The following is a 23127-nucleotide window of genomic DNA, read 5'->3' on the forward strand; positions in this document are numbered from 1 at the left end:
CCACAGTGGCTGCATCAGTATGCATTCCCACCAACAGGGTTCCCCTTTCTCCATATCCTTGCTAACAGTTTTTGTTTTTTTTTTTTTGTGTGTTGTTGATTTTAGCCATTCTGACGGGTGTGAGGTACTATCTCATTGTGATTTTGATTTGCATTTCCCTGATGATGAGTGATGTTGTCATCTTTTCATTTGTCTGTTGGCCATCTGTGTATCTTCTTTGGAGAAATGTCTGTTCATGTCTTCTGCCCACCTTTTAACTAGATTACTTGTTTTTTGGGGTGTTGAATTGTGTATTTTTTTTTTTAAGATTTATTTATTTGAGAGTGTGAGAGCAGGTGCCTGCATGCAAGCAGGAGATGGGGCAGAGGGAGGAGGAATCCTCAGGCAGACTCCCTGCTGAGCACAGAGCCCAATAGGGGGCTCAATCACAGGGCCCCGAGATCATGACCTGAGCTGAAATCAAGAGCTGGACGCTCAACCAACTGAGCCACCCAGGCTCCCCCAGGTTTTCTATTCTGTTCCATTGATCTTTGTGTCAATATTTGTGCCAGACAATACCATTTTGATGTTTACAGTTTTGTAGCATATCTTGAAACCTAAGTTTGTGATCCCTCTAGTTTTGTTCTTCTTCTACACGACTGCTTCGGCTACTCAGCAGTAGCTGAATTTGGTTCCACACAACTCTACACGAGTTGTAGTAGTTCTTCCTCTACACTCTTCGGCTACTCAGCACCGAATTTGGTTCCACACAAATTTTAGAGTTATTTGTCCTAGTTCTGTGAAAAATGCGGTTGGTATTTTGATAGGGATTGCATCAGTCTATAGGTTGCTTTGGGTAGTATGGCCATTTTAGTAATATTTGTTCTTCCAATCCGTGAACATGGAATGTCTGTCCCATTGCATTGTGTCATCTTCAGTTTCTTTCATTAGCGTATGATAGTTTTCAGAGTATAAACCTTTCACCTCCTTGGTTAAGTTTATTCCTAGGTATTTTCTTATCTTTGGTGTATTTCTAAATGGGACTGTTGTCTTAATTTCTCTTTCTGCTGCTTCATTATTAGTGTGTAGAAATGCAAAAGATTTCTGTATTACTGATTTTGTATCCCATTTATCAGTTCTAGTAGTTTTTGGTTGAATCTTTAGGGTTCGTTGATCAATTCTAGTAGTTTTTTGGTGGAATCTTTAGGGTTTTCTACATATAGAATCATGTCATCTGCAAAGAGTGAAGTTTTACGTCTTCCTTACTAGAAAGATGCCTTTTATTTCTTCTTGTCTCATTGCTGTAGCTAGGACTTTCAACAGTATGTTGAATAAAAGTGGGGAGAGTAGACATCCTTGTCTTGTTCCTGATCTTAAGGGAAAAGCTCCCAGTTTTTCGCCATTGAGTAGGATGTTGGCTCTGGGTTTTTCCATATATGGCTTTTTTTTATGCTGAGGTGATATTCCCTCTAAACCTGCTTCACTGAGGGTTTTTATCATGAGTGGATGTTGTACTTTGTCAAATGCTTTTTCTGCACCTATTGAAATGATCATGTGTTTTAACCCTTTCTTTTATTGATGTGATGTATCTTGTGGATTGATTTGTGAATAGTGAAGCACTCTTGCACCGCAGGATTAAATCCCATTTGATTGTGGTAAACGACTTTTTTCATGTATTGTTGGGTTTGCTAATATTTTGTTGAGGATTATTTTGTCTATGTTCATGAGAGGTATTGGCCTGTATTCCCTTTTTTTTATAGTGTGTTTATCTGGTTTTGGTATCAGAGTAATGCTGGATTCACAGAATGAATTTGGAAGCTTTCCCTCTTCTGTGTTTTGGGACAGTTTGAGAAAAATAAGTATTAACTCTTCTTTAACTGTTTGATAGAATTCACCTGTGACATTGTCTGGTCCTGGACTTTTTTCTTGGGAGAATTTTTATTACTGATTCAATATTATGGCTGGTAATCAATCTGTTCAAATTTTCTATTTCTTCCTAATTCAGTATTGGGAGGTTACATGTCTGTAGGAATTTATCCATCCCTTCTAGGTTGTCCAATTTGTTGGTATCTAATTTTTCATAATATTCTCTTATAATCCTTTGTATATCTGTGTTATTGTTATTTCTCCTCTTTCATTTCTGATTTTAAGTCCTCTCTCTCTCTCTGTTTCTGATGAGTCTGGCTGAAGGTTTATCAGTTTTGTTGATCTTTTTGGAGAACCAGCTCCTGGTTTCATTGATCTGTTCTGGGTTTTTTTTTAAGTTTCTATTTAATTAATTTCCACTCTTTTTATTATTTCCTTCCTTCTACTGGTTTTGAGTTTCATTTGTTCTTTTTCTAGTTCTTCGAGGTGTAGGTTAGGTTGTTTGAGATTTTTTTTTTGTTGCTTCCTGAGATAGGCCTATATTGCTATAAACTTCCCTCTTAAAAATAGCTCTTACTGCATCTCAAAGATTTTGGACCATTATGTTTTTGTTTTCATTTGTCTCTATGTATTATTTTTTTATTTCCTCGTTGACTTCTTGGCTGACCCTTTCAGTGTTCAGTAGCATGTTATTTAACCTCCATGTATCTGTATTTTTTTTTCCAGATTTTTTTTTTCTGGTTGATTTCTAGTTTCATAGTGCTGTGGTCAGAAAAGATGCATGATAGGACTTCAGCTTTTTGCATTTGTTGAGACTTGTTTTGTGGCCTAATATGTGATATACCCTGGAGAATGTTCCATGTGTACTCCAAAAGAATGTGTATTCTGTTCTTTTAGAATGGAATGTTCTGAATATATCTGCCAGCTCCATCTGGTCCAATGTGTCATTCAAAGCCACTGTTTCCTTGTTGATTTCTGTTTGGAGATGATGTATCCACTGATGTAAGTAGGGTGTTAAAGTCCCCTATTATTGGGGACACCTGGGTGGATCAGTAGCTGAGCATCTGCCTTTGACTCAGGGTGTGATCCCAGAGTCCTGGGATCAGGTCCCGCATAAGGCTCCCCAAGGGGAGCCTGCTTCTCCCTCTGCCCTGTATCTCTGCCTCTCTCTCTCTCTCTCTCTCTCATGAATAAATAATTTTTAAAGTCCCCTATTATTGTATTACTATTGATTTCTTCCTTTATATTTGTTATTAGCTGCTTTATATGTTTGAGCACTCTCTGCTGGGTCATAAATTGTTATATCTTCTTGTTGGAGTATTCCCTTCATGATTATGTAGTGTCCTTCTTTGACTCTTGTTATAGCCTTTGTTTTAAAATCTACTTTGTCTTACATAAGTATTGCTACCCTGGCTTGCTTTCTTTCTTTCTTTTTTTTTTTAAGATTTTATTTATTTATTTATTTGACAGGGAGAGAGAGAAAAGGAAAAGGAGAGAGAGAGCACGTGCCAGATAGCACAAGCAGGGGGAACAGCAGCAGAAGAAAGAGAAACAGGATTCCTGCTGATCAGGGAACCAGATGTGGGGCTCAATTCCAGGACACCAGGATCATGACCCACTGGGATCATGACCCAAGCTGAAGATAGATCCCTAACTGACTGAGCCACCCAGGTGCCTCCCTGGTATCTTTTCACTTCCATTTTCATGATAAATGCTTTCCCATCCCTTCTCTTTCAATTTGCATGTGTCCTTAGGTCTGAAGTGAGTCTCTCATAGGCAGCATATAAATGGGTCTTGTTTTTTATGCATTCTGTCACCCTATGTCTTTGGAGTGTTTACTCCATTTATATTCAAAGTAATTATTGTTAGGTATGTACTTAATGTCGTTTTGTTACTTATTTTATGGTTGCTTTTGTAGTTCTCTGTTCCTTTCTTCTCTTGCTATCTTCTCTCATGGTTTGCTAGCTTTCTTTAACAATATACTTGGATTTCTTTCTCTTTATTTTTTGTATATTTATTGCTGGTTTTTGATTTGTGGTTATCATTAGGTTTGTAGATAACCTCTTAGGCACATAACAATCTATAGTAAGTTGATGGTCACTTAAGTTTAAAACTATTCCTTACTACCCACCGCCCCCCACCATGTCTTAGGTATATGGTGTCATACTTTGCATCCTTTATTTTGCAAATCCCTTGATGATTTTTAAAGATATACTTAATTTTACTGCTTTGGTCCTTCCTACTTTTACTCCTGCTTATGGTCTTTCCTTTCCGCTCAGACTCCCATTTAACATTTCTTGTAGGGCTAGTTTAGTGATCATGGATTCCTTTAACTTTTGTTTGGAAAACTCTTTTATCTCTCCTGTTCTGAATAACAGACTTGCTAGAAAGAGTATTCTTGGCTGGGTTTTTTTTTTTTTTTTTCTTCCCCTTTTAGCACTTTAAATATATGCCATTCCCTTCTGGTCTGCAAAGCTTCTGAGGAAAAATAAGCCGACAGCATTATGGGGTTTCCCTTGATTGTGGCTGTGTTCTTTTCTTTCCTGCCTTTAAAATCCTCTCCTTATCACTCCTTTTTGCCATTTTAATTACTATGTATCCTCCGTGGGTTGATTTTGTTGGGGGCTCTCTGTAACTTCCTGGATCTGGATTTGTTTCCTTCCCCACATTTGAGAAGCCATCAGCTATTATTTCTTCAAATAAATTTCCTGTCCCCCTTTCTCTTTCTTCTCTTTCTGGGATCCCTATAATGCAAATGTTAAGTAATGTTCTTAAGCTGAGCTGGAGATGCACATGTTTTCATTTCATTGTGCTCTACACCCTGCATTATATTTTTTTGGATATATCAACTACTTTATAATTCTTTTGGGTATATCAACTATTTTATAATTTCAATTAAGTGGAAAGCAAGTCATATAAAATCCTTCCTGAAACTGAGGATAGAATTGGCAAGTATAGAAACATAAATACATACTCACACATAATCAAGAGACATCTAATAAACAGTAAAAAAAATAAATCACTGGGGCATCTGGGTGGTGAAGTAGTTAAGCAACCAACTCTTGGTTTCAGCTCGGTTGTCAGATCAAGTCCCACATTGGGGCACCACTCAAGTGTTGAGTCTGCTTCAGATTCTCTCTCTCTCTCTTTGCCCCTCCCACTTGTGCTCCCTCTCTCAAATAAATACATAAATCTTAAAAAAGAAAAAAAAAAGAAAAATCACACGTAGTTATAAAAGTCTCATTTCTATTAAAAAAAATAATAAAGTCACTGAAATGTAGTCTGTCCAGCCAAAATCTGGAATGGATCAAAGGCTTTTGAATGGCCTTTATGGTTAGAACTCTTAGAGAAATGGGAACTTTTCTTCTAGAGCCTTTCTCCCCCTCCTACATTATATTTGTTTGCTTTTCTTTGTTCTATAGTCACAACTCCATCTCTAACTTTTATATACATTTATATACAAGAGGGGCCTCTTGCATATAAATTGTAAGGAAAAATGGACAAGAATATGCTTTAGAAAGTTTACTATGAAAAAAGAATCAACAACCCAAAACTATAGCACAAATTTTATATACATAGGAGATATGAAAGACACACTCAGGAAACTTGATCCTGACATTAAGATTGTTTCCTTATAAGAAAAACAAACAAAAGAACTTAGCTGAAATGGTAAAATTACTCTGATTTTTACAATAGCATTAATTAGCTCCAAATGTAGTAATTTATAAACTAAAATATAAAACCATAGGTATCATTTTGAACACACGAAAAACAAAAGTAACCTCATGTATTTCCTTAGATTAGCTCAACTTCTTTTTTTCAGGAGACTCTAATCTCACAGGGTTATTTTAAAGATAGCACTAGGGATGCCTGGGTGGCTCAGTGGCTGAGTGTCTGTCTGCCTTTGGCTCAGATTGTGATCCCAGGTCCCAGGATTGAGTCTCACGTTGGGTTCCCCACAGGGAGCCTGTTTCTCCCTCTGCCTATATCTCTGCTTCTCTGTGTCTCTCATGGAAAATAAATAAAAATCTTTATAAATAAATAAATAAAGCACTAAAAGCAAAAGTCACATAAATTCAAAATTATATTGTGAATACTTTAAATCATCCATATAGTATTACACTACCTTGCAATAAATCCAACACAACCAGAGATTTTTCCTAGTATGGAACAGTTTGCTACTTTCAACTGAACACAGTTAAAGTAGCTGGCTTATGCTTAGGAGCTATGCCATGAGAAAAGCATCTACCTAGTACCACAATCACATAGCATCCTTATACTATGGGAGGCACAAAAACACTGTAGAGAAGAAAATCATGGAACAGAATGGCAAAAAGAATCTAAATTTAAATTTAATTGCTTTTTTTTTTTAATTAAGATTTTATTTATTTGACAGAGAGAGAGAGAGAGAGAGAGAGCGCACAAGTAGGCAGAGCTGCAGGCAGAGGGAGAGGGAGAAGCAGGCCTCTCGCTGAGCAGAAAGCCTGACATGGGCCTGATCCCAGGACCTTGGGATCATAACCTAAGCCAAAGCAGATGCTTAACCAACTGAGTCACCCAGGTGCCCCAATTTAACTGCTTTTAACTTTACTATTCCCTGAACAAGGATGGATGAACGTGAATATATACAATTCTACTGTATTATTCCTCACATTTGTATTCCAGAATTCTACAGGGAAAGTTATGAGAAAAAAATGCACTGATTGTCCATCTGCCAAAAATATGTTTTTGTTCACTCACTAAAATTTAAGCTAAAAATGCTGTATTAAACCATCATTACCTTAAAGTAGAATATTGTACCACAAGCATAAAGTTTTCATTTTTGGATTTTTCTTTCTTTGGTTTCTATTTCTTAGGATGTGTAATGTGCTTTCAAGTTATAAATGACATTTAGAGTGAAGAAAAATCCGTCTTTCAAAATTTTTAAAGATTTTATTTAAGAGAGAGAAAGAGTGTGAGCTAGAGAGGGAGAGTGAGTGAGGGAAGAGAAAGCATGAGTGAGGGGGAGAGGAAGATGGAGAAGACAACTCCCTGCTGAGCAGGGAGCCCAACACAAAGCTTGATCCCAGGGTCTTGGGATCATGACCTGAGCCAAGGGCAGATGCTTAACCAACTAAGCCACCCAGGTGCCCCCCAAATTTTTTATCTCATCAAGTAAGTAAAAACAATGTAAGGAATCTTAGACTCTCCGCATGGCCAAAGGATTCAGCAGTAGGTCATCTAGTCAATCTCCTATTCAATCAATGAATCCTAAGAATTCTGGAGTACATTAAATAATGGTCTAACTGGCATAATTTGTCTAACAGGAAACAATTTATAACTTATTAAGTTGTATCACTGGCTCAATGTTCCACTTAGGCACTGAGCCAAATGAACAGCAACAAACTATAGCTTCATCACTAATAGTAAAATAAAAATGCCTAATACTAAACTTACAGGATTAATAACATTCAATTTTTAATGAATGGTGAACTGTTCAGGTTTGCAATAAAAATTAATTTACAAACAGATTCATGGAAAGGTAGAAAGAACAAAGGGCTGGTTTTGTTTTTTTTAATCCCACTTCCCAAAAGAAATATTCATTAAGTTCCTATATATACATAGGGAGTCAGTGAATTTGTTTTTGTTTTTTGTTTGTTTTTTTTTTTTTAATTTATTTATTCAGAGAGAGAGAGAGACTGAGGGTCAGAGACACAGGCAGAGGGAGAAGTGGGCTCCATGCAAGGAGCCTGATGCAGGACTTGATCCTGGGTCTCCAGGATCAGACCCCCGGCTGCAGGCGGCACTAAACCGCTGCGCCACTGGGGATGCCCTGAATTTGAAATTTGTTGATATTCCAGTTCAACTTTTTTTTTTTAATAGGCTATTTATGTTAGGGTATCCTGCATAGAATAATATCTTATTTTAAGAACAATTTTAAGAAAATTAGAATATCTAATTTTAAGAACAGATCATTCTAATTTTTAAATAGCTAAAACTAAAAACTATTCTCTTTTATCAGACCAGAGGTTTAAAAACAACAAACTAATCTCGGCTATCCTGAAGATTGGTATTTGAGAAGGGAATACTGTTGCAGTTTGAATGTCAAAACTTTCCAGCCCCATACTCCCAAGCCCTGATTGCCATTTAGACCATGTGTTCTTGACCAGGGCATCGTACATCCTAAAAGCTCTTAAGATTTAGCAATACCCTAAGATTATGTAGAAATTTGAATGTGCATGTGTCTATGTACTTTCTGGGCCAGACTGTTTAACTTTCATCAGAATCTCAAAGGATACTGTAACTACCAAAAATTTAAGAACCGTGGATTTAAACAGTATTTCATGATCCTTATCTATCATCTGACTTTAATTTTCAGTTTCTGCCTTTCTCATTTCATTTTATTTTTAAATTTTATTTATTTACTCATGAGAGACTGAAAGAGAGGCAGAGACAAACAGGCAGAGGGAGAAGCAGGCTCCCTGCGGGAAGTCTGATGGAGGACTGGATCCCAGGACCTGGGATCACGACCTGAGCCAAAGGCAGATACTCAACCACTGAACCGCCCAGGTGCCCCTCTGCCTTCCTCATTTTAATCTTCCCACTCATCTTGCCCACAAAATTCTTTCTTTGGTCTTGATATGTGGCTTCTTTATTCACTCTTGAGAGACAGTAAGGGAAAACTAGAGCTTCATAAAATTAGGAAAGAACCTATCTACTTAAAACTGCAGTCAAAGGTGGTTTAAAAAAACTGAAACTGTAATATTAAAGAAACCTTTTTTAAAAAGCTTTCTGAGAACTTTGTCTTTCAGTTAGTTATGCAACCAATTTTATCTTTTAGTTGATCTCTTGCCTTTGAATTGAGAAAACAATTGGTGAACTGAATTTGCAATTCAGCTATCTTCACCTTTGCCTTTTAAGGCATGTTAAGACTTAACATAAAACTATACATATGACCGCCCCTAAAAAAAAGTACCATCACCCCTAACCCCACAATACAAATATACATGAGTAACTTCATTAAATGTTATTCCTTCAAGAATTAAACCTTCACTTATAAAACAAAATGGTTTTCCTCTGATATAGCAAGGACTGATTTAGCAAGGAACATCCTGATGAAAAAGGGCAGAATTGCTGAGAATGCTAGCCTACTTTTACATTGACTTCCCTCCTCTAAGCATCTGTTAAGTGTGGGATGAGAAAAAGGTGCTGGAATCTGGAGAGGCAGACTAGAATAAAAATATATTTGGTTCCAAGATTTTAAAAGAGAGAGACAGAAATGTCACTGGAAAAATTATAGAAATAAGAAGGTTAAAAACAGCTCTGCTCCCCTTTACTGACAAATAACTTCACATATTTTCTGTACACATCATCTCTTCAATTCTTTAACCCTCTGTGATCTGACTCTCTTTCCCTCACAATCCTCTCTCCTTATCCAAGCCATTAACACAAGACTTGGAAATTGGTCCATGGCTCTTTATCTCTACCACAGTCCAAAACAACTTTGCCTCTTATCTGACTAGTTATAAGCCTTCCTCTGATCAACTGTGTACAAAGTAGTCAGTGTAATTTTTTACAATGTAAAATGGATCATAGCACTGCATAAGAGTTCCATGGCTTTCTAACACATATTCAAATTAAATACAAACTCTCAGCACTTGAGAATTCAGTATGGCACAATAATTCAACATTGCCCAAGAAAAAAGTGCTCGGTAGAGAGCCCAGCAGACCACAAATGCTGAGTAAATGTTAGCATATTAAGGTATAGCTCCTGACTGCCTCTCTTGCCTTGAGGTGACACTCTCCCCAGCTATGAGCCTTTCAGTTACCTAAAAGCTCTTTCCCACTTGGGGCCTGCTATTTATTTACCTCTGTCTGTAATGCTTTTCTCTCAGACTCTTCACTAACTTCTGTCTTGCACTCATACATCAAGTCTCAACCTAAATGTCTTCCCGTTGATAAAGGCTTCTTTTTTCTTCTTTGTAAATGCTATTCTCTGTTATTCTATATTGTACTACTCTTTTTATTTTCTTCACAATTCTTATGTTTTGTAAATTTTTTTGTTTCATTGGTTAAATTCTTGAACATTACCAGATGACTGAGCTTCGATCCAATAAATTCTCTAACTTGCTTAATGTATAAAAATCAATGGATTCTCTTCTTTCTATCCAAAAACATAAGTATACCTCCTCTTATCAACAAGCTAAAAAATTGGTCACTAATATAAATATGCCACAGCCCACGCTATGATTCATTATATGTACACACTTCCCTTAATTGTTAAATAAATAAAACTCTGTGTTCAACAACATATTACACTAAGTGCTGGAAGAAGAGGAATCACGATGAGAAACTAAAGATTATTTCCACCCTTAAGGTCTTGAATGACATAAGTGTAGGATAGGAAAGACAAAAAAGAGGAGCATTTCAAGTAGGGGATGGGGCAGAATGAACAGTCATGATATATACGTAAAAATGTATACTTCACCAAAACTAAGATATCAGAGATTGCAAGATATGTTGCACTAAGAAAAAGATTCTAGGGATCCCTGGGTGGCGCAGCGGTTTGGCGCCTGCCTTTGGCCCAGGGCGCGATCCTGGAGACCCGGGATCGAATCCCACATCGGGCTCCTGGTGCATGGAGCCTGCTTCTCCCTCTGCCTGTGTCTCTGCCTCTCTCTCTCTCTGTGACTATCATAAATAAATAAAAATTAAAAAAAAAAAAAGATTCTGCCAACATTAATTTTTTTGCCAACATTAATTATTAATAGTTCATTAACTGTGAAATATCATCAGTAGTAAGATGCATACCAATAGGAAGGATGGATCCCAGTTTCAGAGATATTGAATTGTAAGGAAAAGAGGAAGAGGAGAAAGGAGAAGAGAAGGAGAAAAAGGGGAAGAAAAGAAAAATGTTATTAATGTAAAACCAGTCTTTTTTTTTTTTTTAAGATTTTATTTATTTATTCATGAGAGACACAGAGAGAGATAGAGAGAGGCAGAGACACAGGCAGAGGGAGAAGCAGGCTCCATGCAGGGAGCCCAACGTGGGACTCCATCCTGGGTCTCCATCCTGGGTCTCCAGGATCACACCCGGGGCTGCAGGCAGCGCTAAACTGCTGTGCCAACGGGGCTGCCCTAAAACCAGTCTTCTAAGAGTCTCAAAAAGTCTCAGTGATATGGAATATTAGTTATTCACTGAAGTTTCTGATCAGGAAGAGGAGAAAAAAACCCTAAAAAGAGAGTTCATAGAGCAACCCATACTTTTTAAATTGTTTTCATTTGCCTTGCATATCTTTGCCTTTCCCCTTATTTTTAGTTTTTGTTTTTGTTTTTGTTTTTTTTATTTATGATAGTCACACACAGAGAGGCAGAGACATAGGCAAAGGGAGAAGCAGGCTCCATGCACTGGGAGCCCGACGTGGGATTCGATCCCGGGTCTCCAAGATCGCGCCCTGGGCCAAAGGCAGGCGCTAAACCTCTGTGCCACCCAGGGACCCCTATTTTTAGTTTTTTTGTTTGTTTGTTTGTTTAGTTTTTCTAAACCACTTTGTACACCTCTTATATACAGCATAGACTTGAATCTTGCTCTGTGATCCAAACTGAAAATCCTGGGTTTTTTGAAAACTGTGTTAAATATAATTTAAAAAAAATATTTTAAAATCCATGTACTTCAAAACTCCTAATTGACTTGTGAATCACAGGCTGTGGCCTTAAAACGCAAGTATAGGGATGCCTGGGTGGCTGGGTGGTTGAGCGCCTGACTTTGGCTCAGGGCCTGATCCCAGGATGCCGGGATTGAGTCCCACGTCAGGCTCCCTGCATGGAGCCTGCTTCTCCTTCTGCCTGTGTCTCTGCCTCTCTCTCTCTCTCTCTCTGTGTGTGTGTGTGTGCCTCTCATGAATAAATAAAATCTTAAAAAAAAAAAAAAAGAAAATATTAAAATATAAAAAAAGCAAGTATAACTGAAAATTACAATAGCAAATTAAAAATATTAAATACATATAGTAAAAATAATGAGAGGTGCCTGGGTAGCTCAGTCAGTTAAGCATCTGACTCTTGATTTCGGCTTAGGTCACAATCTAGCGATTGTGGGATCAAACCCTGTGTTGGCCTCTATGCTAAGCATGGAGCCTGCTTGGGATTTTCTCTCTCTCCCTCTCCCTCTGCTCCTCCTCCTCCTCTAAAAAAAAAAAAAGTAATAATAATAAAAATATTCCATCTCAAACCTCATGAGCCACTTATAAATGTATAGCTTTTTTTTTTTTTTTTTTTTAATTTATGATAGTCACACACAGAGAGAGAGAGAGAGGCAGAGACACAGGCAGAAGGAGAAGCAGGCTCCATGCACCGGGAGCCTGACATGGGATTCGATCCCGGGTCTCCAGGATCGCGCCCTGGGCCAAAGGCAGGCGCCAAACCGCTGCGCCACCCAGGGATCCCTATAAATGTATAGCTTTAAATGCTTAGAGGCGTGCCTGGGTTCAATTCAGGTCACGGTCTCAGGATGTGGGATCGAGCCCACATCGGGCTCCACAATCCAGCAGAGTATGCTTGTCCCTCTCCCTCTGCTCTTCCTCCCATCCCTCACTGTTCACTAGCTCGCTCTCCCTCAAATAAAAATAAGTAAAACTTTTTTAAAAATGCTTATGTTAGAGTGATCTTGAGCCTTCAGGAGAAAGATGGTAAGTCCCTGGAAGCTGAGTATTCTGTGTGGTGTGCAAGGAGGCCAAGCTCTGTTTCTCCAAATTCCAGTGGTCAGATCTGCTCATGTTTCAGCATTTCTCCAGGAACCTGCCCCAGGATGGTATAGAACACAGTACATTCACCTGTCACCCAACCACTATTCTGGTTCTAAGGCTGCATCTCTCCACTGGACTGGTGAAAGAGTTGTCAGTGTTTTGCTCCTGGGCCTAATTCCAGCTGCTTATTTAAAACTGGCTCTGCAATGGACTACTCCCTGCCTGCAGCCCTCACTCTCCACAATCACTGGTGCCTTGACAAGTGATTACTATGTTCAAGGGGATGCTTTGCAGAAAGCAAACGCAGGTATTTTGGCATTCTCAGCTTTAACCTTTGCTGGGCTTTGTTATTTCAACTATCAAGATGTGGGCCAGGCTAGGGAAACTCTGATCTTTTTGACTTAATACCTTGAAAATTGATTGTACATCTCTTAGCCTCTGCTCTATCATGCCATTCAACTTGCAATAAGGAAGAAATAACAGGGACACCTGGATGGCTCGGGTTGAGCATCTGCCTTCATCTCAGGGCGCAATCACGGGGCCCAGGATCAAGTCCCACATCCAGCTCCTTGCGGGGAGCCTGCTTCTGCCTTATGTCTCTGCCTCTTTCTCTGTGTCTCATGAATAAACGAAACCTTAAAAAAAGGGGGGGGGGGAGGATAACAGGTAAGTCCATTGATGAGATAAACATCTTCTCCTAATCACCTGGCTCTTTTTTAGAATTTAGTCTTTGAGGAAAAGGTTTAAGAGGAATTGTATCCCAGAAATTTGGAGACTGGGTGCCTTACTCTGATGAGTTTACGGGGTTGTCTCTCAGCTTCTCACAAGACTCACAGCATAACTATTATGTATGAGCTTTTATCTGTTAGTTTATCAAATTCTAAAAGAGAATTCAGTTTTATTACTATCAATACCTGATCAAACTTCTGTATTTGTCCTGGGAATGACAGAGAAAGGGAAAGCCTGTTAATTCATAAATAAGGACTTTGTAGAAAATTAATGGTTAATTTTTGAAAATTTCCCTCTGTCCAGTCATACCAGTTACTGATGGTTATGTGTCCTAGGCAAACTTTAAAATTAGGAAATACTGATATTTCACACATTATTAACTTCTAAATCCTGCAAAGAAGAAGAACCTGGAAAGCTTCTGAGTATAGAGAAGATCAATGTAGGGAATAGGTCCCCTCATATATGTATCAGAGTACTATAGATTCTAAACCAAGACTTAATCCTCAAATGTGTTTACTTTTTCTAAAATAATATCTACAAATACAAAACTAAGTAATAAACTGTTATTTTCCCACTGTTGAAATCTGATGTTAAAATGTATTCTATGAAAATAGTTATTTTAAAAAATAAAATGCTATATAATAAAAAATAAAAATATAAAATATAAATAAATAAAAATGATTGTTAGAAAAAAGCCTAACAATTGGTGAGCTAAGCATCTATCTGAAGGAGTCAGAAAAAGAAAAAAGAAAATCCAAAGAAATTAGAATAAAATTCTACTTCCAGTAACACATTAAACTAGATTATTCACCCAATTCTCTCACTGAAAACAGCTAAAAGTGATGGGTAAAATTTTATTTCAAAAAATATTAAAAACACTGAAGAGATGACAAGATCAATAAGGAATAACCAGAACAAAATCTATGAGAAAGCAGAAACTCAGAGTTAAGTGGTACAATGAAATAGTTTTTATCTTGTATACATCTGCCTAACTCATCAAGTTAAGCTTCAATTTTGATAATCTCTTGGGAGAAAAGAGAAATCAAAGAATAAGACCTACCCAACATCGAAAATCTAACAGGAGACTCTCCATAAAACTGGGCCCCCCATTCACTCTTCTCCTGAGTATGAAACTTTTGAATGGGGGCCCCCCACCACCACCCCCCATTCAAAAGTTTCATACTCAGGAGAAGAGTGAATAGGAAAAGTAAGCCCAGTCCATCCCTTCATCACCAAAGGACAAGCAAATTTGTCCTAATGCAGAAGAGAACAAGGATTCCTAAGAGGTTGTAAAGACAAGCAAGCCCACATGCATATTTGCAATCCAAAGTCACCCCATTAGTGTAGCCTAAAACCTTAAAGGGATAAATTCAGTCACCAAATTGCAGTACCCTGAGGTTTTGGAGAGCGGCAAAGAGAACTAAAGGTTCGTTTCTTTCTTTCTTTCTTTCTTTCTTTCTTTCTTTCTTTCTTTCTTTCTTTCCATTCATTCATTCATTCATTCATTTATGATAGACATAGAGAGAGAGATAGAGAGAGAGAGAGAGGCAGAGACACAGGAGGAGGGAGAAGCAGGCTCCATGCTGGGAGCCTGACGTGGGACTTGATCCGGGGACTCCAGGATCGCGCCCTGGGCCAAAGGCAGGAGCTAAACTGCTGACCCACCCAGGGATCCCCTAAAGGTACCCTCTTAAAGCAATGTGTTTCCTTCTTGGGCTCCAGAGAAGAACCATAAATAATTTTTCCAGGGAAAATAAGCAATTTACAGTAAAAGTCTCACCCAGGACAAATAAAAAGAAAACCTATACCTAGGCACAGCATACAAAACTTCAGAAAACTAAAACTAAAGAGTTCAAAAGCAGCCAGAGGTTTAAGAAAAAAAAAGGACACATTCACTTAAGTGAACAACTATTAGGTAGCCAATTTATCAAGAGCAACAATGGAAACCAAAACAGAGTGGAATTATTTCTTCCAGTGACTACAAAAATACTGCCAGCCCATAATTTTATACCTAATGAAATATCTATCAAAAAAAGTGATATAGGCTTCAGACAAAATAGCTGAGAGTTTACTACAGAAAATCCTACTAAAGAGAATTCTAAAGAAAAAGAAATTCTCCAAAAAAGAAAGAAGTGATCCAAATGGAAAAATCTGAAATTCCGGAGGAATCAAGAGCACACAAAGTTGGAACGGACATCAAATTCAGAGGCTCACTGTCACCATTTTCTGCCATATAGACTGAAGAATAGAAAAGGCAGTTGACAACAAGAAAAGAGGAAGACTCAAAGAAAAGAGAAATAAAGTCCCAGTAAGCACTGTAAGCCCCTGGGTCCTGATTCTCAAGTTCTACTGAAATCCTGTTCTGAAAATATGAGATACCCTAAAGTCCCTACATTAGATTCTGCTTTTCACTTAAAAGGTGTGTAAAGGAGGGCAGCCCAGGTGGCTCAGCGGTTTAGCACCACCTTCAGTCCAGGGCCTGATCCTGGAGTCCTGGGATTGGTCCCACGTCAGGCTCTCTACATGGAGCCTGCTTCTCCCTCTGTCTGTGTCTCTGCCTCTCTCTCTCTCTCTCTGTGTTTCTCATGAATAAATAATTTTTTTTTTAAGTGTGTAAAGGAGAAAGGCCAAAAATTAATGAAACAGAAAACATATAGAGAAAATCAAAGTCAAGCATGGGTTTTTTTTTTTTTAAAGCATGGGTTTTTGATAAAGCTAAGAAAATTTATAAACCCTCTAATATAATTGATGAAGGAAAATAGAAGTCACAAAAAATATTAGGAATAAAAAAGAATACTAAGCAGAAATTTAAAAGATAAGGAAAAAATGCTTTAAACAACTTTATGCCAAATACTTTAAAAACCCAGACAAAATGATTCCTGAAAAATTTTTTCTAAAAACTGCCCTAACTAGAAACAGAAATTTTAAATAAAACCATTTAGAAAACTGAATACATACCTCCAAAAAAAAAAAAAATACTAAGCCCACACACTCTCCCCACAATACTAAGAGTCGAACAGAAGTTCAACCAAAATTTCAAGAAACAGATCATTCCAGTCTTACATAAACCCTTAGAGGAGTCAGGGCAGTAGGAAGAAATAGTTCCCAATTCATTCTTTGAGGCCAGTATAATCTGAATACCAAAATCAAACAAAGATAACATAAGAAATATAATTATAGGCCAATATCACCTATGAACATAGATGTAAATATCCTAAATGAAAAGATAATAAACTAAATCTACTTGTATATGAAAAAAGACCAACATATTAAGTTTGGTTCATTCCAGCAATGCAAGGGTTAATTTAACATTTAAAAATCTAATAAATTTTGAGGCACCTATGTAGATCAGATGATTAAGAGTCTGCCTTTGGCTCAGGTCATGATCTCCGGGTCCTAGGATCGGGGCTCCATATTGAGCTCCCCAAGTGGGGAGTCCACTTCATCTCCTCTCCTGCCTCTCCCCTCTGCTTGTGTGCTCTCTCTCTCTCTCTCAAATGAATAATGAATACATAAAATCTTTTTTTAAAAATTTTTAATTAAAAAAAAGAAAATCTAAAAAAAAAAAAAAAGAAAGAAAAGAAAATCTATGTCATTCACTACCTTAACAGAATACGGAAGAACTACCATATATGATTCCTCTCACAAGTACAGAAAAACTGTCTGATAAAATTTATTTTTTTTCTGATAAAATTTAATACTCATTCTTCACACACCAAAAAATAGCCAACTAGCAACAGAAAGGTCTTTAACCTATAGAGTATCAAAAATCTACAGCAAACATTATTCTTAATATTAAAACATAAGAAGCGTTTGCCTTTAAAAATTAAGTGCAGCATTAGGAATGCCCACTATTAACACTTGTTTTGAATACTGTACTGGAATTCCTAACTAGCACAGTAAGGCAAAAAGAGAAAAGATGTAAATATTGGACAGGAAGACACAATTTGCATTCAAAGTATTTTAACAAAACAATTTAGTAAGGTGACTGAACACAGACCTACATTCTATACCAAAAAAAGCTTACATCAGCAAATAAAAATGGAAAGAAAAACAAGTGGAAAAATATACTATTTACAGTAGTAACAAGAAATAAGTTATCTAATAATTCAAAGAGAAGACATGAGAGAGCTTTATGAAGAGAAAAGAAAAAACTTTGCTGAGAGATATTTTTAAATATTTAAATAACTAGAAATATACCATGTTCAAGGATAGGAAGGCTCAGTATGATAAAGAGAATTAAATGCATGTGTACATTAAAAGTTATAAAGATCTTTAAAAAATAAGTTACAGAGATCTTAGGCCCATATATAAGTCATTTTATTTGTATATTTTTTAAAGATTTTATTTACTTGAGAGACAGAGAGACAGTACAAGCAGGGGGAAGAGCACAGGGAGAGGGATAAGCAGACTCTCAGCTGAGCAGGGAGCTGAAAAAGGAGCTTAATCCCAGGATCTAAGCCAAAGTCAGATGCTTAAGGGACTGAGCCACCCAGGTGTCCTAGAAGGCAAGTCCTATTTTAAGATAACAGTTTGGAATATTTGTGTAACTTGACTCAAATCACTTCCATTTATGAGTATTTTTGCAATTGTTATAGACTTCTTGGTCACTAATCACAGACATTTTACTTTAAATTGTAGTAAGACTGGATATGGCACTTTAAAATTCTTACAGTTGCAATAAACAAGTATGATTGAAGAGTACATGATCAATGTATGACTAACTGAGTCCTAGCTGAATGTGCTATGGCCCCCACTGGTTCAAAGAACAATCACTGTGCATTCAACACAATGTAAGGTCTGATAACTATTGCAAGTGATGAGATGTTGCCAACATTTTACATAACACATAAGGTTTGGGTTCTTGGTAATCACATGTGAACATTGCCAAAATATCTTCTTAAAAACCATCTAAAAATGTAAACATTTATTCTGAATATAAATTGCATCTATAAGAGAAAAACAGACAAAACACATTCATAATACAATGATCATATGGGGCTCAAAGGGTATCTACAGCAGACCTATGTATGGTCATTGTACATAAAATACACTTCTACATGTGAAGTCCATAAGCAGTTGCCTCATTTGCTCTACCACAGATTTGAAATTGATCAAATGTATGATTTTCCTTAGGTCTAACTTTTTCAAATTTAATTTTGGTTTATGTGAATTTTGTGATATTTTATATTGCTGCTTAAACTTTCCTTAATTTCCTAGTAGAATTGGAAATAATGATCATTTGTTTTACTAACTGCTACAACATAATAATACTGACAGCTAACATTAATTTATTAATTGCTTAATGTGTGGCAGGCACTGTTAGAAGTGCTTCTGTACATATTAAATAATTTAATCTTCACAACAACTTTACCAGGAGGATAATATTACTCTCACCATTTTACAGGTAGGAAAACTGAGGTAGAGAAAAAGTTAAGTCACTTTCCCAATGTCACACAAGTAAGTGGAAAGCTTAGGGATTCATACCCAGGAGTCTGTCTCCAGAGCCCAGACCCTCAATTACTATGTTACACCTCTTTTCAGAATGTTTAAAAGACACATAAAATTGTCACAGACAAAAAAACTCACCATTAAGAAAATTACCAGTAACAGTTAAACAACAGTTAAGCATTATTAATAGCAATACAATTTATCACATGTTGATATTTAACAGCTATTTCAAAGTTTCATGGCTATAATTAAGTTTTGAAGTTGGACAGACCTGGCTCTGAATCTTGGCTGTGCCCTTTACAAGCTGTGTGACTTTGGACAAGTTTCGTAACTTCACCAAGCCTCAGTTTCCTCATCTGTAAAATGAGAATAATAAACATCTCACAAAATTGTTGTTAGTAACATAATTACTGCTACATTACGCTGATCAAGTAATTCCAAGCAAAACACAGGTACACAAAATACAAAGAGGAGGTTCTCAATTTCCCCCAGAAAACAGAACTTTATTCTAATGACATAAAAAGAGCCTGCTTCTCCCTCTGCCTGTGTCTCGGCCTCTCATGAATAAATAAAATTTAAATAATTAATTAATTAATTAAAAAGATGACCACTCCAAGTTACCGTAGAAACTATAAAACCCACACACTACTGTAGAGCCACAATCTCCTCTAATTCATAACAAATAATTCCCCTAGATACAAGTCAAATGCCTAAGAGGTAAATTACTGAATCTTTGAAAGATAAAATATACACACAAAGAAAGAGACAAATGGAATAGACATTGTTGTTTGCTACAACTCCCACAAATTTCATTCCACACATATCCTTTCTAAGACTGGTAGTTAAGTATTCAAGAGCCCTAAAACATGAAAAGCTATGTCAACAAGCAGTGATTTCAGGCAATGGTAGAAAGGAATTTTTATAAGAAACAAACAAACAAACAAACAAACAAACAGACATGGCATCAAAGCAAGGTAGAACCTATTGTTAGCACCAAGGAATGGTTATTCCACTTATAACTAGCATTTCACTGGTCACACAAGTTAAACTGTCACTATTATTGCTGACTTTAAAATCTCAATTTTACAATGAATAAACATATTTATATCAATATCTGCATTTACCAATAAATTATGTATAACTATTTGTGATAAGGTTGTTTACTTAAAGAGAATAGGGTTTTTCTGTGACTTTTTTGTGTGAGAGAGCACGAGCAGGGGGAGGGGCAGAAGAAAGGGGGAAAAAAGCAAGCTCCCCTCCTGAGCAGGGAGCCCCAGCCCTGGATCCCAGGACACTGGGATCAGGATCTGAGCCAAAGGCAGATGCTTAACTGACTGAGCCATCTAGGTGGCTCACTTAATAATACATTATAAAAACCTTTTCTTTTTGCGGAGCCCGGGTGGCTCAGCAGTTTAGAGCCCCCTTCAGCCCAGGGCATGATCCTGGAGACCCAGGATTGAGTCTCATGTCAGGTTCCCTGCATGGAGCCTGCTTCTCCCTCTGCCTGTGTCTCTGCCTCTGTCTCTGTGTCTCTCATGAATGAATGAATGAATGAATGAATGAATGAATGAATGAATGAATGAATAAATAAAAGCCCGTGTCAACTATACTCAAAAATATTTGAGTAATAAAAATAAAATTTAAACCCCAGATACAGACGCACATAAATACAGTAACTGATCTTTCATAAAACAACAAAGGCAATTCAATGGAGAAAATACAGTCTTTTTAACAAACGGTACTAGAAAAACTAGCAAAGAAAAAAAAAAAGAATTTAGACATAAAGACTAAACACCCTTCACAAAAATTAACTCAAAATGGATTATAGGCCTAAATATAAAATGCAAAACTATGAAACTACTAGAAGATAACATAGGAAAAAACCTAGATCAAGTATAATAATGACTTTTTAAATGCAAGACCAAAGGCATGTTCTGTCAAAAAAAATACTTGAGGAATTGGACTTCCTTAAAATTAAAAACCTCTGCTTGCCGTAAGACACTGTCAAGAGAATGAGAAGAAAAGCCACAGGATGGAAGAAAATATTTGCAAAAGACACATGTGATAAAGGACTATTACCTTAAATATACAAAGAACTCTAAAAATTTAGCAATAAGAAAACAAATCAATTTAAAAATGGGCAAAGGACTTGACAGTTATCTTGACAAAGATATACATGTGGCAAAAAAACATATAAAAGGTGCTCAACATCATATGTCATTTAGGAACTACAAATTACAACAAGATACCACTACATATGTACTACTAGAATGTCCAAAATCCAAAACACCGACAGCACCAAAATCTGGCAAGGATGTGGATGTACTACTAGAATGTCCAAAATCCAAAACACCGACAGCACCAAAATCTGGCAAGGATGTGGAGCAACTTTTATTCATTCTTAGCGGGAATGCAAAAATGGTACTACCACGTTGGAAAACAGTTTTGCAGTTCTTTAAAAACTCAACATACTGGGATGCCTGGGTGGCTCAGCAGTACAGCGTCTGCCTTTGGCCCAGGGCGTGATCCTAGATTCCTGGGGTCGAGTCCCATGTCAGGCTCCCTGTATGGAGCCTGTGTCTTCTCTCTCTCTCTCTCTGTCTCTCTCTGTTTGTGTCTCTCATGAATAAATAAAATCTTAAAAAAAAAAAAAAGAATCTTGTTTGCAAAAGGTACCTAATATATTTGTACTGAATAAAATAACTAAAATAAGTATCTAGGGACAGAAGGTAAATTAGAGTCACAACAATTATCACAACAGAATTGGGGGAAAAAAGCAAAAAAAAAAAAAAAGGGCAAAAAACAATAACAACAACACAGGATGCCTGGGTGACTCCGTGGTTGGTTGAGCGTCTGTCTTGGGCTCAGGTTGTGATCCTGGGGTCCTGGGATTGAGTCCCACATCAGGCTCCCCATGGCAAGCCTGCTTCTCTCCCTTAGCCTATGTCTCTGACTCTGTGTCTCATGAATAAATAAAATCTTTTTAATCTTTTAATAAACTCTTTATTTTTAAAAAATAAAAAAATAAATAAAAACAAAAGAAAATCCTTAATAAGGCTTATAAGGAGCTTGGCATAATTTTGTGCTTGCCCATCAGTCAAAGTACACTGGCTTTCTTTGATACGTTAAACCTATTATGCCTCTTTTTACCTCTTTTTACTTTTAAAGTCTCTTTAGTCCATAGTTTTAACAATGCCTTACTTTTCCTTAATTTTACTCATCCTTAAGAGCTCTGCTCAAATATCACTTCCTCAAAGCAACTGTCCTGGACCACCACCTCCTTCACCTGAACTTTCACCTAAACTAATCTCTATAATAAGCAGGTAACAACCTGTACTTCTCTTTTTTGGTTTATCACAATAGAAATAAATGTGTACTTAATACCTCTCTTCTCTGCAAGATAAAAGCTGCATGAGGGCAGAATTCTCATCTGTCAAGTTCACCGCAATGATTAATACATACTTAAAATTGTTTAAAATATTATTCATTATGTTGTTAATTATTTAGAAAAATCAATTTAATTAATTAAATTATTTAATTATTAAATAATAGAGATATCCATTACATATTATTATACAGTAGATTTTATCTGACCAATTCTCCAGGCAAAAAAAAACTATAAAATGGGATTTAAAAACAAAAATATAAACACAGGAGGCAGGCAGGATGTGAGAAGCCAAAACACCAGAGAAAAAGGAAATGTAGAATTAAGCCTGCCATTCTCCATTACTTTTTCCTCCTGAGGCAATTAGCTGCATACTAGATCTTTTGGCAGTCTCACAGAGCTGCAAAAGACAGAAATTAGAGCTCAGGGCTTATCAAGACAGGCAAGATTTGAGGGGCTGAAATTCCACAGAGGAGGCAACCACAGAAAAATAAGGCTAGACATTCTGTACTGCATTTGCCCTTAGGGTATTTACTGAATCCTAACCTGTGTGGGGAGCAAGAGGCCAAGGGGAAAAAAATTGCCTATTTTAAAGCAAAAAAGGTAAGCAGAACTTCGAGTAGGCTCACAGTGCTGGTAAAAGAAAAATTACAGTTCAGGGCCTGCCAAGAAGACTAGGCTCTGGCAAATACCCCAGGATTCCATTTGATACCTCTGAAGGACAAAACTCTCAGAGTAAGGGGAAACTGGACTTAAACCAGCCCTTAAGAAGTGTAAAACAAAGCCTCAAATCATCTCAAGCCTATACAGAATCAAGGTCATTTGCTCCTACTTTTAACTACCACTACAAGAAAATTAAATCCTCTCTAGAGAACAATATTATCATCAAGACTCTCTATAATTTTTTATGTACATTGTCTGACATTCATTTTAAAAATTACCAGGAAGGGCAGCCCGGGTGGCTCAGCGGTTTGGCGCCGCCTTCAGCCCAGGGCG

General features: G+C 37.0%; 1 protein-coding gene and 1 pseudogene across 29 annotated transcripts in view; one reads left to right on the plus strand and one right to left on the minus strand.

The window, feature by feature from the left end:
• Positions 1 to 23127, minus strand: part of NUMB (NUMB endocytic adaptor protein) — a 164971-nt gene that overhangs the window by 80642 nt on the left and 61202 nt on the right. For 15 of the 29 annotated variants that reach the window (XM_026008548.2, XM_072761968.1, XM_026008546.2 and 12 more), the window contains exon 3: positions 19018 to 19102. The exons of the other annotated variants lie outside the window; for them this stretch is intronic. The gene's annotated coding sequence lies outside the window, so the exon portion shown is untranslated. The remainder of the gene's footprint in view (positions 1 to 19017; positions 19103 to 23127) is intronic. 29 annotated transcript variants of the gene reach the window in all.
• Positions 12408 to 12971, plus strand: LOC112927159 (succinate dehydrogenase [ubiquinone] cytochrome b small subunit, mitochondrial pseudogene; annotated as a pseudogene).

This window comes from Vulpes vulpes, chromosome 6, assembly GCF_048418805.1.
Source record: "Vulpes vulpes isolate BD-2025 chromosome 6, VulVul3, whole genome shotgun sequence".
Lineage (NCBI taxonomy): Eukaryota > Metazoa > Chordata > Mammalia > Carnivora > Canidae > Vulpes > Vulpes vulpes.